The following is a 19,213-nucleotide window of genomic DNA, read 5'->3' as shown; positions in this document are numbered from 1 at the left end:
TAAACATGGATACTAAATTTTGTAAATGTAGTTTGCTAAAATAGATTTTAACTACAATTTTTAAAAATAAAATTTCACATTAGTATCATGGAAGAATTCATGTGTCCAATATGGAGATAGGTGTGTCAATATGGGGATAGGTATGTCCGAGAATCCGATATGGGGACTCGAGTGACCCAAGTGTCCCTGCTTCTCAGATGAAAATGTAGGTACCAAATACCCAAACTAGATCTCCAGCAGACTACTTGAAAATGAAACTTGACTGTATGTTGAACGGATCACACTTATTGACAGTCTTGAAGCTACATGTGTTGGAAAGATAAGGATTTACTCTTGTCCAAATCAGAGGTAAGAGCTCCGAACCCTTTGATCGAAACAAGGGCCTCTGTGTATTTAAGGACCCTAACATCCGCATTTGGAGGTTTATAACACTTGAAGTCTTTCTGCCTACAATCACACACGAGGTGTTTAAAACCAGTTACTTTTCTTGCAAAAAGCATTCCACCACCCAAATACGAGTACCCTCAACGTATGTCATCGCAAACATCAAACTTCTTAGACCAAGAGACTCCTCCGTGATATTTGTCCAGTGTATATAAACTAATCCCTGATCCTTCACCACCGGATTTACTAATGACAGCAACAGAACCTTCAAAATCAAGAACTCTCGAGTATCTTAACATATAACTAGGGAATGAATCTATTTTAAACACCTCATCGTGCAAATTGAAAGATACTAGCCATCCCCTATAACTCATGTACTGTACTCCTTTTATAACAGGACCATGATCTAATTTGTATTTGTGGTTACATAGAAAACTTGATACGAAGGGATGATCAACACGAATCTCTTTCCATGAATCAGTATTTGCAGAATATAGCTGCACAACTGGAACAACATTAGTACCGGGGACTGGAAATACAAACCTAACAACCTTGTAGTCATTGGAGATACTATCAAAACCAAAGGCTAGTCTAATACTGGAGTTTGCGTATCCAGTAGTTGTTTCAATCCCGAAGAATCTAGGAAGTGTCTTCTGTTAGAAAATTAGGATTTTAGAGCTTAATTTAATTATGTTCTTGATGTTAATCCTAAAATCTAATGATTGGAAATTGTTCAATGATATTTGAACTTAAATTTTCATGTATGGTTTTAAGAATTTTCTTAATGAAATCCATATGAAATGAGAGATGAAAGTAGCTTGGAAAAGCTTGGAAAATTTGAGAATGTTTGTCCCACATTGAAATAAATAAAGGGGGTTGTGTGCTTTATATGGTATTACCCACATGAGTAGTATACAACTACTAAGGTGTGTGATGGTCCATTGTGTTGTTGTGTGCTTCACGCGCGCGCACACACACACGCGCGCCCCGCACCGGACCGGGTCGAAGGGCGATTTGGGCGAATGTCTCGGCGTCTCGCGTACGCGAGGCGACCTGGGCGAGGATTTTATTTATTTGAGAATTATTTTAATTCGAATTTATTTATCGGTGATTGGATTATTGGGCTGGGTTCTGAAATAGGCTAAGTAGTCTAAAGATATTGAACCTGCAAATAATCTGATCTATAACAAGTTCTGATATAAGAATCAGAACTTAAGAACTGATGAATAAAATCAGAACTTAACAAGTTCTGATATCAGAATCAGAACTTAAGTACTGATGAGTCGAATCAGAACTTAAGTACTGATGAGTCAAATCAGAATATTTAACTTAAGTTCTGATAATAATGTGGGTGTTAATGTGAAAAGCTGTTACAAATAATTTAAATTCAAAAGCTGTTCAGTTTTGATTTTTTCATTTATGAATTCAAAATCTGATCAGTTTTTGATTTTTTCATTAATGGAGCAGTTTAATTCAGACATTAAGTGTGTGGACAGTTTCATTTTCCTCTCCTATAAATAGAGGCTAAACTGAATGAACACAACACACTACATTCTCATCTCTTCTCTTCAACCTCTCTGCATTTCTCTCCCATAAGTCCTGAAGTGCTGATATTTTCCGGCGACTGAGGTGCTGGTCGAAGTGGAGGTTTTGTTGCTGCTGTTAACATAAACTCCGAGCTGTTTTATCCTGGTGGAGATATTGCGCACATCCCAAACGCAGCAGGTAGGGGGCAATAATCTCTTCAAGAGCAGCCAGGACTTCGAGCAAGGCCTGGTGACTCAGCTGTGATTATTTTCTTGGCATTTTGTATCTGTAAACCTTTGTTTCAGTCACTGTTGAAAGCTATGGTTTCGGGTACATCTTTCTTTCTCTCTTCGTTATTTCAGTTACTGATTTTGTTTACCTGCATGTTTTGTTTTGTTAACTGTGGTCTTGGCCTAAACTTGTTAAATTCTTTATACACTTGCCTCTATGTTGCTATACTTGTTAGTGAGTTATTCAACATTCTTGAAGAGATTATTAGTTATTTAGAATTTAGCATAATGGTTAACGAAAGTGAGGTTATCGTTGGTGGTGGTAGCAGTTCGGGTGTAACTGCTGGGGCCATTGATTGGACCACCTATAGTTTCCCACAGGCTGTTGAACTAACCGGTTTACCGGAGAAATTCAACGGTGGCATTGGCTTTTCTCGTTGGCAGAAAAGGATGAAGCTGTGGTTGACTATAAAGGGTCTGTGGCCGGTTGTGGAATATGAGAAACCAGTAGTGGATCAAGAGAAGGCTGACACAGTTAAGGCTTTTGCGAAGTGGGCTGAGAAGGATGGAGTGGCTAGAGCGGCCATTCTGGCGGCTCTAACAAACACTTTGTTTGATGTCTATTCTTCTGATGCCTACTCTGCAAAACTCTTATGGGAGAAGCTGGACCAGACACATAATACTGACTCACAAGGTCTAGAAAAGTATTCTGTGGCAAGGTTCCTCGAGTTCAAGCTGGTGGACAATAAGTCCATGACTGAGCAGGTGCATGAGTTCGAGATGATAGTGCATGCTTTGAAGGAGTCTGGAATGAATCTCCCGGAGAAGTTCAAGGTGATGAGTGTGATTGAAAAGCTCCCTAAGTCTTGGGAAGAGTTCTCTCTCTCCCTGAAAAGACAGAAAGGAGAGATCACCTGGACCAACCTTATGCTGGACATCTCAGTGCAAGAACAACACAAGTCCAAACAGGGACATGTGATGCCAACTGAACACGGTACCTCGAAGGTAAACATAGCAACTGTAGGACAAAAGAGGAAGGCTTTTGCTAAGAAAGCTAACAGTAATAAACCAAAGAGTGACAAGGACAAGGCCAAGAAACCCAAGGCAAACAAACCATGCTGGTCTTGTGGGCAGGTTGGGCACTGGAGTAAGGACTGCCCTACGAAGAAAGCGAAGAAAACCGAGGTAGCACAAGCAAATGTTGTGCTTGGAACCGCAAGTGGGCCTGTAGTGAACATGGTTGTTGGTGAGGCTACGGCTTCTGAAACCAACGTTGACCGGTATGTATCCTACAACCCTGTGATATTTTCTACCTATCTGTCAAATGAATGGTTGATAGATACTGGAGCTAATGTACATATTTGTGCTGATATTAGTTTATTTGTATCTTATCAACAGAGTCATAGCCTGACTGTGAAGATGGGGAATGCTAGTGCTGCTCAAGTACATGGAGTTGGAAACGTGGATCTGAAGTTCCCTTCAGGACGTATTCTATCTCTGACGAGAGTGCATCATGTTCCCGACATGCGTAGAAATATAATAAGTGGAAGCTGTTTAGTTTCTAGTGGTTTTGAAATTTCGTTCAAGTGTAATAAAGTAGTTCTTATTCACACTGGTACATTCTTTGGCAAGGGTTACTTGTCAAATGGTTTATTTGTTATTAATGCGGATCCCGTTTTGGGAAGTTTGAATAATAATGTTATTCCTACTGTTAATTGTATTGAATCCTCAAATATATGGCATGCTAGACTAGGTCATTTAAACTTTGGTGCTCTTAAGAACATGATGAACTTAGAGTTGATTCCAAAATATACCATAGAAAAGAATTCTAAATGTCAAGTATGTGTGTCTGCTAAACAAATAAGGAAACCTTTTCATAACATTGTTAGGGATTCAGACTTGTTAGATTTAGTACACACTGATATTTGTGAATTTGGTGGTGTGTTGACCAAGGACCAGTTTAGATACTTCATTACTTTTATAGATGATAGTAGTAGATATTGTTATGTTTATTTACTTAGACATAAGGATGAAGCACTTAGTAAATTCATTATATATAAAACTGAAGTAGAAAAACAAACTAGTAAGTTACTTAAAAGATTGAGATCTGATAGAGGTGGTGAGTATACGAGTAATGCTTTTAATGAATTTTGTGCAAACAATGGTATAGTTCATGAAGTTACTCCACCATACACACCTGAGTCTAATGGGGTTGCTGAGCGAAAGAACAGAACATTTAAAGATATGATTAATAGTATGCTTATTAACTCTGGGTTGCCTAAATACATGTGGGGAGAGGCTCTAAATACGGCTTGCCATATTTTGAATAGAGTCCCTCTGAAACACATGGATAAAACACCCTTGGAGTTATGGAAAGGCAGGATGACTAGTCTTAAGTATCTTCGTGTGTGGGGGTGCCTTGCTAAGGTGCTTGTTCCTGAACACAAGAGAAAGAAACTAGGTCCAAAGACTGTTGACTGTATCTTTCTGGGCTATCTTGAAACCACTACAGCTATGAGATTTTTAGTGTTAAAATCTGACATAGATGGTATAGTGGCAAACACGATAGTTGAATTTCGAGATGCGACATTCTTTGAGGATGTCTACCCTATGAAGATTGGAATACCTGAAACGACTTCTGAGGAAGATCCTACTCACACATCAAGTTCTATTCCTGATCATGTGGAAAAGATGACAAATGTGGGGGCGGAACCTAGTAGTAGCTCTATTCCTAAGGAATTAGAGGAACCAAGGAGAAGTAAGCGTGCAAAAATAGTCAAGGATTTTGGAGGTGATTTCATCACTTACAATATCGAGGACGAACCTTTAACTTTCCGGCAAGCTATGGATTCTTCTGAGTCAAGGCACTGGAAGGGCGCTATCAAGAGTGAAATTGACTCTATTGTTTCTAATGGAACATGGGAGTTGGTTGATCTCCCTCCTGGGTGTTCTACTATTGGGTGCAAATGGGTCTTTAAAAGGAAGTTGAACCCTGACGGCTCAATAGATAAGTACAAAGCTAGACTGGTAGCTAAGGGTTTTAAGCAAAAGGAAGGAATTGATTATTTTGATACATAGGTTGCAAGAATGGTAACAATCCGAATGCTTATAGCATTGGCTTCAGTCCATGGTCTTATCATTCATCAGATGGATGTAAAGACGGCTTTTCTTCATGGTGAACTTGAGGAAGAGATTTATATGGATCAGCCTGATGGATTTGTTGCATCAGGCAATGAAAGGAAAGTAAGTAAGTTGATCAAGTCCATCTATGGCTTGAAACAAGCTCCCAGAGATTGGCATAAAAAGTTTGATGAAACTATATTGCCTTTCAGTTATAAGATTAATGAAAGTGATAAGTGTGTCTACACTAAAGTTAAAGGTAATGAGTGTGTTATCTTGTGCCTATATGTGGATGATATTTTATTGTTTGGAACCAATATTGAGATTATTAACGAGACTAAAGAATTCTTGAAAAGGCATTTTGAAATGAAGGATATGGGTGAGGCAAGTGTGATTCTTGGAATCAAATTGATTCAGTCCACTGAAGGAATAACCTTGACTCAATCTCATTATATAGAGAAATCTATACTTGAGAAATATGGTTATTCACAGTGTAGAATCGCTAGTACACCTTATGATTCGAAAGTTGCCCTTGTCAAGAATACTTCAGGAGTGCCTGTGTCTCAGTTAAGGTATTCTCAGATTATTGGGAGCTTGCAGTATCTTGCTAACTGTACTAGACCAGATATTTCATATTCTGTGTCTAAATTGGCGAGATATACAAGCTGTCCAAACAGAACTCATTGGGATGCTCTTGATAGAGTACTTAGATATCTAAAAGGCACAATGTACCTTAGTTTACACTACAGGAGATTTCCTGGTGTGCTTGAAGGGTACAGTGATGCAAGTTGGATAGCTAAGAAGTCTGGTTCCAATGGAGTGACTGGATACGTGTTCACCTTGGCTGGTGGAGCAATATCCTGGAAGTCAAGCAGACAGACTATTGTTACTCGGTCTACTTTTGAGGCTGAGTTGTGTGCACTTGATGCCACAGGGACGGAGGCTGAATGGTTACACGGACTTATGTCTGCAATACCTGTAGTAAGCAGACCGCTTCCTGCTATTGCTATTCACTGTGATAGTCGAACAACTATCGACAAGATTAGCAGTAAAAAGCATAATGCTAAAACTAAGAGACACATCCAAGTTAGACTCAAGTCTATAAGGGGTTTAGTGACTGATAGGATCATAGCTATAGAGTTCATAGGAACTCAGAATAATATAGCTGATCCTCTTACTAAAGGACTGGAACCTGCAGTGGTCCTTAAGTCAAGGTTGGGGATGGGATTGTCAACCCATCATAATTCATCAACAGTGGGAACCCAATACACATGAGAGGAGATCCCTTGAAGTGTATTCAATGGGTAATAACAAGCTGTAAGGATGAGTTGGTAGTACCTTTGCTACATAGATGATACTACAGTATCTGAATCTATCCCCTGTAAACCTAGAAGGTACTGACACTGCCAGAAAAGCAAGAGTGTTGAAACTCTGAATGGGATCAAGTCATTTGACGAGATAGAGGCAGTATATCTCTGGAGATGCCCAACTAAGCGAATGTAATTGTATGGTCGCAATTAGAGGATAGGGTTAATCCTTGAAGCATTCGACGAACAGGATCGAGACATGACCATTAATGTCTCAAAGCCGTAGATTGGCACCATAACCTTTGACTTGTCGTCGTCTATGGAATATGGTTATACTAAACGGATTAAGATTCAAGGTGAAACATTCCATCTGAGTCTGATAGCCATTGAAGTAGAGGAATTAGGAGGGTTCAAACCCGGAAGGGTACCGACTCTGAAAAACAAGTCATGATGGGAAATTGATCACATTTCTGTATGGATTTGTGGGGGATTGTTAGAAAATTAGGATTTTAGAGCTTAATTTAATTATGTTCTTGATGTTAATCCTAAAATCTAATGATTGGAAATTGTTCAATGATATTTGAACTTAAATTTTCATGTATGGTTTTAAGAATTTTCTTAATGAAATCCATATGAAATGAGAGATGAAAGTAGCTTGGAAAAGCTTGGAAAATTTGAGAATGTTTGTCCCACATTGAAATAAATTAAGGGGGTTGTGTGCTTTATATGGTATTACCCACATGAGTAGTATACAACTACTAAGGTGTGTGATGGTCCATTGTGTTGTTGTGTGCTTCACGCGCACACACACACACACACGCGCGCCCCGCCCCGCCACGCACCGCACCGCACCGGACCGGACCGGGTCGGGTCGGGTCGGGTCGAAGGGCGATTTGGGCGAATGTCTCGGCATCTCGCGTACGCGAGGCGACCTGGGCGAGGATTTTATTTATTTGAGAATTATTTTAATTCGAATTTATTTATCGGTGATTGGATTATTGGGCTGGGTTCTGAAATAGGCTAAGTAGTCTAAAGATATTGAACCTGCAAATAATCTGATCTGTAACAAGTTCTGATATAAGAATCAGAACTTAAGAACTGATGAATAAAATCAGAACTTAACAAGTTCTGATATCAGAATCAGAACTTAAGTACTGATGAGTCGAATCAGAACTTAAGTACTGATGAGTCAAATCAGAATTTAACTTAAGTTCTGATAATAATGTGGGTGTTAATGTGAAAAGCTGTTACAAATAATTTAAATTCAAAAGCTGTTCAGTTTTGATTTTTTCATTTATGAATTCAAAATCTGATCAGTTTTTGATTTTTTCATTAATGGAGCAGTTTAATTCAGACATTAAGTGTGTGGACAGTTTCATTTTCCTCTCCTATAAATAGAGGCTAAACTGAATGAACACAACACACTACATTCTCATCTCTTCTCTTCAACCTCTCTGCATTTCTCTCCCATAAGTCCTGAAGTGCTGATATTTTCCGGCGACTGAGGTGCTGGTCGAAGTGGAGGTTTTGTTGCTGCTGTTAACATAAACTCCGAGCTGTTTTATCCTGGTGGAGATATTGCGCACATCCCAAACGCAGCAGGTAGGGGGCAATAATCTCTTCAAGAGCAGCCAGGACTTCGAGCAAGGCCTGGTGACTCAGCTGTGATTATTTTCTTGGCATTTTGTATCTGTAAACCTTTGTTTCAGTCACTGTTGAAAGCTATGGTTTCGGGTACATCTTTCTTTCTCTCTTCGTTATTTCAGTTACTGATTTTGTTTACCTGCATGTTTTGTTTTGTTAACTGTGGTCTTGGCCTAAACTTGTTAAATTCTTTATACACTTGCCTCTATGTTGCTATACTTGTTAGTGAGTTATTCAACATCTTCCACTGCTTAATGGATGGATTCCAGAGGTAAAAATCGTAACCCTTGATGAGACAAATAATTCCATTACATGAACCAATAACAGTGAAGAGGCATAGTGTTAGTAGATAGAAATCAAAGTCAGAGGATGGCACAAGTAGATTAGGTCGTTCATCGTGGGTGATCATAAGGAATGAAGCCTTCTTAAAGGCCATATTGTTGGAGTGTGTTTTAACGAATTCGGGGTCTGAAATAATGGATAGCCATGACTTGCAGACGGACTTAAATCGGAGCAAAGACTTGACAGGAAGGCATTGAAGTAATTGAATGAGCATGTCTTGAGGCAGAAGCTCGATGAATATTGTCATTGAGGTTATAGACAGGAACAATGCAGGTATTCACCATTGGTTTTATACCCAACGAACAAAACATTATTATTAATCAGGCATGACGAATGTATATTTGCTGTATTAGAATGTCAAGGGCCTATTTGGATGGGAGGTTGAGATGTGAAGGACTGAGTTGGGTTGAGTTGGGTTATGTTAGGTTGTGATGAGATGGGATAGGTTTCAACCCCTACTTTATTTGGATGCAAGGTCGAACAGAGAAAGGGTTCAAATAATAAAAATTCGTGGAAAATAAAAATTGAAAATGTTAAAAGTTTTAATATAAAATTATTAAAAAGTTTAGAATTTTGCATAATATTTTTAAGAAATAAAATTTTAAAATTTGAAAAGTATAACGATTAACTAAATTGACCTTTTTATTATTAAATAAAATATTTGATAATAACAAATTAAAAAATGATTACAAACTAATAAATATTTGAAAAGCCAAGCTGAAACAAGGAAGAGCTGGAGTAAAAGAAAAGAAATCGGGAACCAGAAAGAAAAAAAAAGATTCTAAACACCCCAATTTGGGGTGTTATAAATGTTATGATTTTGATATAAAAGGTAACCCTTGTCAACACCTGACTCAAACCTCTTGAACCCAACCCTCGATTTTTTTTTTTGCCAAACATGATTCTCTCACCACCGGCCTTCCCCAACCCAATCCCTCCTAACCCCATCCAAATGAACCCTAAGGATTTGGAAGTGGAATGTAGGAAGGCGCTTGGAAGGTCCTCTCACAGTTCTAAGAAATCCCATATGTGTGATACAAATATTTCCTTGACTAATTAGTAGTCATCGTAAGGTGCTTAGTAGATTACAGTCAGACCATTCTTTTTTCAAGAAGGCTACATGCCTTTCAGCATACTATTTTAGTATAGTAAAGTTTTTTTTAAAAAAAGTATATAGTTGAGTGATGAAAAATTTATTTTCCCTTAAATAGATCATCATGGAGATTATCAATTTTTCTTTTTATAATTTGGGGTAGTGGAGTGCAAAAATTAAGCTTCTATATTAGTAAAAGAATAAGTTTTATTTGATAATCCTTCGGTATGAAATGACAAGCTGATCATGACGACCTTCCGATACAATACCCCCTTTTAGTATGAACACAATCATAATTTGGGAAAAGCCCCAAATTTTTGCAATGTTTCATGTGTTTCATGAACCCTGGATCTCTTTTCAAGAATGCGCTATGCAACTTAACTTCTATTCAAGTGGAACAATTGAAGGAAGAATGACAAAAATAACTTAATTTTGAAGATTTTTTTTACAAAAATAGCTACTTTCAAAAGAATGGCCAACTATGGCCGATCTAATACATGATGGGCGAATGCGTATTAGTTACGTGCATTTGTCTTCGTTGTTGCTGGTGCTGGTGCTGCTGAGTGCAAAAAAGAAAGACGGAAAATAAGTAATAACAAAAGCATAATAAAGTGAAAAGTGGTGGGACATGATGAGTTCTCACGTGAGATTGTACGATGGTATTTAGTTTAATGAATGTAAATAAACTATTAATAATATATAATAAGAACAATACGCATTTGATAAATGCATATTAGGACTATATACCATCATACTAAATGTGTATCTTGTATTATATATTTTGTTACCTTTACATGAAATGCGTATTATCGATTACTCCAATTGGAGATGCGTATATCTAATTACTTCGTTGCCATATGCGTATTTGATCGGCTAAAATTTGTCATATTTCACAAACAGATTATTTTCGTCATATTTATTTAATAATCGGCTATATTTGTCCATTGACCATAAATGAACAACTTAATCATGAAATTTCACAGATACAGATGTATGCAACATTAGCAGACATACTGGGAAGAATAAAAGACCAATACAAGGACGATAACAGATTTAAACCAGCATATTGTATAAGCTTTGGTGGCACGTTGAGTGTTATATCTACTATTAGTCACTAGAGTCAACTGTCCAGTTGGCATGATTGACGAAGTCTGCTAAGATATAAATATAGAGTCGTTGGTCTCTTGTAACTAACTTTCATTCTTATCTTTTTTAATTACTCTTTCTGCAACATTTCATCTCTCTACTATGTGAATACAGTATCTTCTTCATTCTGTTACCATCTGCATCTGATCATGAATTTAACATGGTATCGGAGCCTCAATCATTCCTTTTTCCTTCTTTCCCTGCTTACTGATTTCGATCTCTTGCTCAATCGATTTTATTCTAATTGGGGCTGTTTCTATCTCTCTCTTATATCGATCTATTTCGACTGTGTCTCTCTCACATCGACCTCTCTCTTACTTTCGAGTGCTTGTTTCATAACAATGTGTTCAATTTGTCCACCGGTCTACTATCTCCTTGTTATTTTGTTACTGTTATGGCTTCTTATGCAGCAACTACAATTGGAAATACATTAAACACATTTGGAACATCTTCTTCCACTATTTCAAGTGTTATTGATGCTAATCACCCATACTTTCTGCAAACATCTATAATCCAGGTATTCCATTGGTTACTCAACCTCTTACTGAGCAAAACTATTATCACTGGAGTCGCTCCATCAGAATTGCTCTATCTGCTAAAATGAAATTAGGTATGATAGATGGAACTTTACCTAACTCGGCTTCTAAGTCTATCCATTATGCTCTGTGGTCTCGCTGTAATGATATGGTATTATCCTGTTTGTTAAACTCAATGACTGTTGAAATTCGTAATAGCGTTGCTTATTTTTCCATTGTAAAAGAGATATGGGATGATCTTGCTGTTAGATTCTCTCAATCAAATATGCCACGTGTTTTTTACTTAAGGAAGGAGTTCAGTTCTCTAACTCAAAGTTCATTGAGCATAACTGCCTATTTTACTAAATTTCGAACACTGATTGCTAAGATTGACACTTTGAATCCAATGCCTAAGTGCATACGTGAATCCTGCAATTGTGCCTGTGAAAGTGCTAAAAAACTTGAGACATATATGGATATAATTAAGCTCAGTCAGTTTCTTATGGGGCTTAATGATCAATACACTTCAGTTAGAGGTCAACTCTTGATGATGCAACCAGTACCTTCTATCAGTCAAGTTTTTTCTTTGTTGTTACAAGAGGAATCTCAAAGAGAGTTTTATAAAATGAGTCAGTCTCCACTTACTAATAATATGGCTTTAACTGTTAAGTACAATAATCTGGAAAAGTTCAAATCAAGCCAAACTTCAACTACTTCAAAAAAATTAACTACTGACGTTACTTGTGACTACTGTCACACTACTGGCCATGTCAGAGAGAAATGTTTTTGTCTTCATGGATATCCTGACTGGCATAAGTTTTATGGTAAACCAAATCCAAAGCCAAGGAAGAGCTTCAACTCTTCTTCCACTACTACTCCTCATAGAACTGTAGCTCACGTGTCTAACTATCCAGCAAATGCTTCTTCCTCTAAACATAATGTTGAGCTTCCTGTGTCTTCCGCAATGACATTTACAGATACACAATGTCAGCAGTTGTCCAAAATTATTCATGAGTCTATCAGGAAGACAAGTAATTGGAATTTAAACTCAACATCTTCCCAGATGACTGGTACTGCTCCGTGCACTCCTAAATCTCCTTATTATTGCTCTGTTGTTAGTGTGCATTCAGCTACTACACCTGATAATTCAAAATTTTACACCTGGATTTTGGATTCAGGTGCCACAAATCATATCATATGTCATAAACGCATCCTACATGATTCAACATCATTACAAGCTGAATTGTTCTTACCTGATGGCAAGACAGTATCTATTACTCACTCTGGAAATTACAGTTAACCAAAGATATTGTTCTTCATGATGTATTGTGTGTCCCTGATTTTATTTATAACCTCATCTCTGTAGCAAAACTTCTTTTTCACCCTTCACAGTCTCTTGTGTTTTCTTCCACTACCTGTTATTTGCAGGACCTTACCTTGAAGAAGGGGAGATAGATTGGTAAACTACATGATGGTCTTTACAAGTTCACCGTACCTAGTTCCTTTCAGTATAATCAGTTTAAGTCCGCTATTCAAAATTATAACTCAAGTAGTTCTTTTCCTACACCTGTTTGTAATGCTGTTACAGAGACTACTGCACATTTGTGGCATTGTAGATTGGGACATCACTCTATAGCCATACTTAATAAAATTCCTTTTGTTTCAGCTCATTCCAATGCTTTTATAGACTGTCATACATGTCACTTTTCTAAACAACATAGGCAGCCTTTTCCTTATAGTTCTCATCATAGTAATGCTATATTTGAACTCATACATTTTGGATGTCTGGGGTCCCTATAAACAAGCAACTCACAATAATTACAATTATTTTTTGACAGTATTAGATGATTTCTCCAAATCTACTTGGTTGTTTTTATTCAGCACTAAGACTCATGTCCCTTCTCTCATTAAAAATTTCATTTCTTATGTGCATAATCAATTTGCCAACTCTGTCAAAGTTATAATGTCAGATAATGGTACTGAATTTACCCACACTAACATACAATCTTATTTCAAATAAGTTTACATCATTCATCATACTTCTTGTCCAGCTACTCCTCAACAGAATGTACAAGTTGAAATAAAATATCAACATATTTTAAATTTTGCCAGAGCCTTGAAATTTCAATCAAATCTACCAACCTCTTTCTGGGGAGATTTTGTTCTAACTGCCACACATATTATTAATATGCTACCTGTCAAATCTCTTGATTTCAGAACACCTTTTGAACTTTTATATAATACTTCTCCAAATTATCTTCCTCTTAAGGCTTTTGGTTGCCTTTGTTATGCCACCAAACTTCAAGTTCATGACAAGTTTGAGTCTAGAGCTATTAAAGGGGTGTTTTCAGCTATCCTTTTGGAAAAAAGGGTAAAAACTACTTGATCTACACTCTAGAAAATGTGTCTATTCTAGAAATGTTGTATTTGTCGAATCAATCTTTCCATTCAAATCAGTCTCTGTTTCATTTGATGTTTCTCATTCACCTTTGTTTCCGGCTTTACTTGATGTTTCTTCTGATTCACCTATTACTGAATCCTCTGTTCATCAGTCAGAGTCATAAGAAACTCCTGATAATATTATCGACCCTAATTCTTTATCTGAGCCTATCGCCTCTCTTGTTTCTGACTCCATAGTGTCTATGCCTCAAGCCAGACCTGTAAGAACTAAACAACTTCCTGCCATGTACAGACTTTACTGGTTTTCCAGCTACTCATACAGTAGTCACCTCTCTCTCTCTCTCTCCCTCGCTCCCTCCCTCCCTCTCTCCCTCCCTCGCTCTCTCTCCCGCGCTCCCTCGCTCCCTCCCTCCCTCGCTCCCTCCCTCCCTCCCTCCATCCCTCCCTCCCTCCCTCCATCCCTCCCTCCCTCTCTCCCTCTCTCTCGCTCCCACGCTCCCATGCTCTCTCCCTCCCTCCCTCCCTCGCTCCCTCTCCCTCGCCCCCCCACTCTCTCTCTCTCCCTCGCTCTCCCCCCCCTCTCTCCCTCCCGAGTTACAAGTCCGTGATTACTTCCAGCCTTCCAACTTGAGGGAGGCTGTTATATCTACTATTAGTCACCTCGCTCCCTCCCTCCCTCCATCCATCCCTCCCTCCCTCGCTCCCTCCCTCCCTCCCTCCCTCTCTCTCTCTCTCTCTCTCTCTCTCTCTCTCTCTCTCTCTCTCTCTCTCTCTCTCTCTCTCTCTCTCTCTCTCTCTCTCTCTCTCTCTCTCTCTCTCTCTCTCTCTCTCTCTCTCTCTCTCTCTCTCTCTCTCTCTCTCTCTCTCTCTCGCTCCCTCGCTCTCTCCCTCCCTCCCTCGCTCCCTCTCCCTCGCTCCCCCTCCCTCGCTCCCCCTCTCTCCCTCGCTCTCCCCCCCTCTCTCTCCCCCCCGAGTTACAAGTCCGTGATTACTTCCAACCTTCCAACTTGAGGGAGGCTGTTATATCTACTATTAGTCACTAGAGTCAACTGTCCAGTTGGCATGATTGACCAAGTCTGTTAGGATATAAATATAGAGTCACCAGTCTCTTGTAACTAACTTTCATTCTTATATTTTATAATTACTCTTTCTGCAACATTTCAATTATCTACAATGTGAATACATTATCTTCTTCATTCTGTTACCATCTGCATCTGACCATGAATTTAACAATGTGCCTAACAGAGTTTCACATAATATCCATGTACATGACATCATTGCTTTTAAATTTTCAATTGTCAAAATTTTGGCGATTAAATATTTTAACAGCTATTCCGTTCAAAGAAAAGAGAGAATATTTTAACGGCTAGTATATGGTGAGGACAATAAAATAAATATAAAAATATAGAAACTAACCAAATTATTTTTTTAAAATCAAAATTAATATAAAATGAAAATATAGAATACTGGACTTTGGAAAGTCTAGAAAAATAAACGAGGAATTTGATAACTGAAATTGGTGAGGGTCGAGAAGAATGCTCTAGAGGAAGAAGATATCTAAGATAGAAACACACGAAGTGCCACCACAACACATCATCAAATGTCTAATACATCCTTTTAACGTAAAATATTTGGGACTGGCTAACATGAACAACACGGGTGTACGCAGTTCAGATTAGATATGTTTTGAGGTAAAAGTCGAACCAAATCGCGAAGAGCGGTTTTATAAAATTTTGCAACCGCATCATTTGCGATTGCAAATTTGCGGGTTTTGCGGTTTGATTTGCAGTTCAACCATCATATATAAAATATTGAGATTCACAAAAAAATAAATAAAATCAAAATGTTGATAAATTTAGGTTCTAAATGTTTAATAACTGACCGTTAAAAAATAAATATGCAAAGTATCTTGTGTTGATAAATTTAGATTCTCAGTGCGTTAAGAAAAGATATTAGTGAAGCACAATGAGAGTCTTAAAAATAGAGTATGAGCCTTGAGAGGCACTGCTACTAATAAAGTGTAAATGAGGTAATAGACGGGTTGTTAATCGACTAATTGAACTTGAAACTTGAGATTTGAAGTAATGATCTAGGCTTGAAATCATAACAAAAGGAGTGGTAATCTATTAATCTTATAATATTTAATAATAATAATCTTAAAAAAATAAATATTTTTAATTATTAGTTTATATACTAGAAAATATATTCTTTATGTATATATATATATATTACGGTTTGCGGTTGCGATTTTTAAAAATTCAAACCGCATCTAAACCGCAAGTAAGCTATTATTAAAATTTTCATCCGCAACCAACCTGCGTTTAGCGATTATCCACAAAATACGATTCAGTTGCGAGTGGTGCGAGCGGTTAATGCAGTTGAGCGGTTTGTCTGTACACCCCTAATGAACAGTATGTGCATACTACTTAAGATTGCTCTCATTTTCATTATCCTCCATTGATGGCATAAATTTTACAAAGTTATGACAAGTTGGAATATATGATAAATATTGTCAGAAATTTGCTGACACGAAGAAACAACTATGACCCATCCAACAAAGCATACCCATTTACAGTATTTAAGAAACAGTTGCATTGATGGGGTAAGGGAGGGAATGATATAGATATACCTAACTTTCAAATTTAAATATACAAACCATACTTATAAGTGAATATCAAGACGCAAGACATCAGGGTCTTCATCTTAACGTCTATACTTATAAGTGAATGTCTTATTGTACACTGTGTAAACCAGCACTTAACTAAATTATAAAGTTAACACTGGTCCTTTAGTCAGTCGTAACAATTTAGAAAGAAAATCTTGTAACTCTTTCAAGAAGAAGCTAAGCTCTATCAAAAAAGAGCCTAGAAATTTTGTAGCAAAACATTCTTAATTTTAATATAAAATTAAGTGAGTTTTGAAGATTTGTGTTCTTTATTTTCTACAAGCTTAATTTCTGCATGAACACATCTTTATTACAAGATTTAATTTACTTTGTTCAACCATAAAAGATTCAAGAAAAGCTCAAAAACAGTAAAACACATTCACCCCCCCTCTGTGTGTTATTCATTTCCTAACAAATGGTATCAGAGCAAAATCTGAAAGTAAACAGATTCAAGATCTTGGAAGAATGAATACACAGAAAATCAGTAGCATCAAAATTCCTACCTTTGACAAAGCTAACTACACTCTTTAGAAAAAGAAAATGTTGCTGTTTATCAGGACGACCAATTCACTTTATATTCAGATACTTAAAATGGGCCCTTCATTCCTATAGTTAGAGTTGAAGAATTAACAGATGGTGATATGGTCATTCCATCTCATTATGCTCCAAAAGATCCTTCTGAGTATTCTGAGCCTGAAAAGGAGAAAATTTCCCTGGATAGTGGCTTGCAATTGATATTGATTGAGTCACTTGATAATGTGATGTACAACAATATTGTCAACTGTGACACTGCCAAGCATACATGGGAAAAGATTGAAATACTCTGTGAGGGAGCTGAGGAAGTTAGATCAAATCAAAGAAGGATACTGATTTCACAGTATGAGGGTTTCATGGCCAAGCCTAAGGAAAGTATTACAGATGTGTTTGAAAGGTTCAACAAGCTGATAAATGATTTGCAGCTCCATGAAAAATTCTATGAAGCTGAAGAGGTGAATTTGAAGTTCTTGCTTACTCTCCCTAATAATTTGGAGCATAAAATCTCAGCAATCAGGGAAGGAAGAGACTTGAGCAGAATAACACTGAAAGTTTTATATGGAATTCTCAAAACATATGAACTAAAAATGATTCAAAGGAAATCATTGAGATCTGGTCAGGGACATGTTGTAGATGGATCAAGTGCTTTAATTGTTAATGAAAGCGAAAGATCTATTGATGAGCCAAGATCTCAAACTTCAGTTGCCTCAACAAGTGAGCAAAGAACAAATGACTCACAGAAACAAGCCATTCTGGAATTGGAAGAAGATGAGTTCTACACTCTTGATGAACTGGATGAGCTACATCAGTCAGTGGCTTATTTGGCTAGAAAATTCTCTAACATTAGAGTAAAGAAGCCAAGATACTTAAAGGGTAAAGGACAGTCTTTTAACAAAGACAACAGCTGGAAAGGAAAAGGGAAGTACACTTCTGAAAGCAAAACTGGCTATAAAACTGGATCTGCTGACAGATCTAAGATAAGGTGCTACAACTGTGATGAGTTGGACCATTTTGCTACAGAATGCAGGAAACCCAAGAAAGCAAAGAAGGATAAAGCTTATCTTGAATTGGAAGCAAAGTATGATGATTTTTAGGTCACACAACACTGTAGAAGGGGGTTGAATATAATGTAGAATACAATCAAATCGATTTCGAACACTAGTAACAGTAAACAAATATATTCGATATAATAAACTCTGTTACAATGGAACTATTCTCTCTCAGTGATGAACAAATATCACGAGAGCTGCTAGGTTACAATGTATGATCTTCTCGCTAATGATAACACATATAGTATAAACCTATGTCTGTGTTTATATAGTACACAGTTACAAGATAACTTCTAATAGAAATGGAATATAATTCTGTCTCCTAAAATATATCAATCAGATATCTTATACAAGTCTTCTTATCTTCTAACTCTTTCCATGCATATCTTCTTTTGTATTAATCTTGATCTTCTTTCCTGTAAATCAGCTTCCTTCCTTAACTGTAAGTCCTCTCGTACTTAAGTTCTGATATCCATCTTCTGATATTTATCTTCTGATAATCTAAGTTCTGATATCCTTAAGTCCTGACTTCCAGTAAGTATTGATTCCAGTAAGTACTGATATTTCCTGTTTGTTAAGATCTGAAAACTAAACATGAAACATATTAGACATGACATCTCAAATATATCTAACAATCTCCCCAACTTGTAATTTGTGCAAAAATATACAAGTTAATAGATTTGATGATGTCAAAAATATTTATGTTCAAATGCAATGAGAGTTTAATAAGACTATTAACTACAACTTACATTCCTTGTAGCTTTACCAACTTCACTGGATCAATCTGAATCTATAATGATTCTTAACAAAATCTCTTACCGGCTTGTCTTTAGCTGTCCTCAGAACTTCAACTAACTGTGCTTTGACCTGCATCAGTTCTTCATCTTTACTATCACCAATTTGATAAATGGCTGTTCTGAGAGCTTGAATTGATGTTCTATCAAGTCCATCACCAAGTCTGATAACTCTAGGATGTGAAGAGTTTTCATTATAATATAAGCATTTTCCTTTCAGAATAACTTCCACCTTAGCAGAATTCTTCAGCATAGGAATTTCTCTTCCATCACCTTCAGTAATCATTGGTATATACTGAGAAGTCTTTGTACCAGAGATTATCAATAGATCTCTTATAACCTGCAAAATGTATTCTGACCATCTTCTTGTAACATCAGATTTTACTTCCAGAAGATATTGAATAAGTTGAAGTTCTCTGATAGACTTCTTTAGCACATCAGTATCAGCTAGTCTGTAAGTTAA

This window comes from Apium graveolens, chromosome 1, assembly GCF_009905375.1.
Source record: "Apium graveolens cultivar Ventura chromosome 1, ASM990537v1, whole genome shotgun sequence".
In the NCBI taxonomy this organism is placed as follows: Eukaryota; Viridiplantae; Streptophyta; class Magnoliopsida; order Apiales; family Apiaceae; genus Apium; species Apium graveolens.
The sequence above is the reverse complement of the archived record's forward strand: the minus strand, read 5'-3'. Positions refer to the sequence as shown.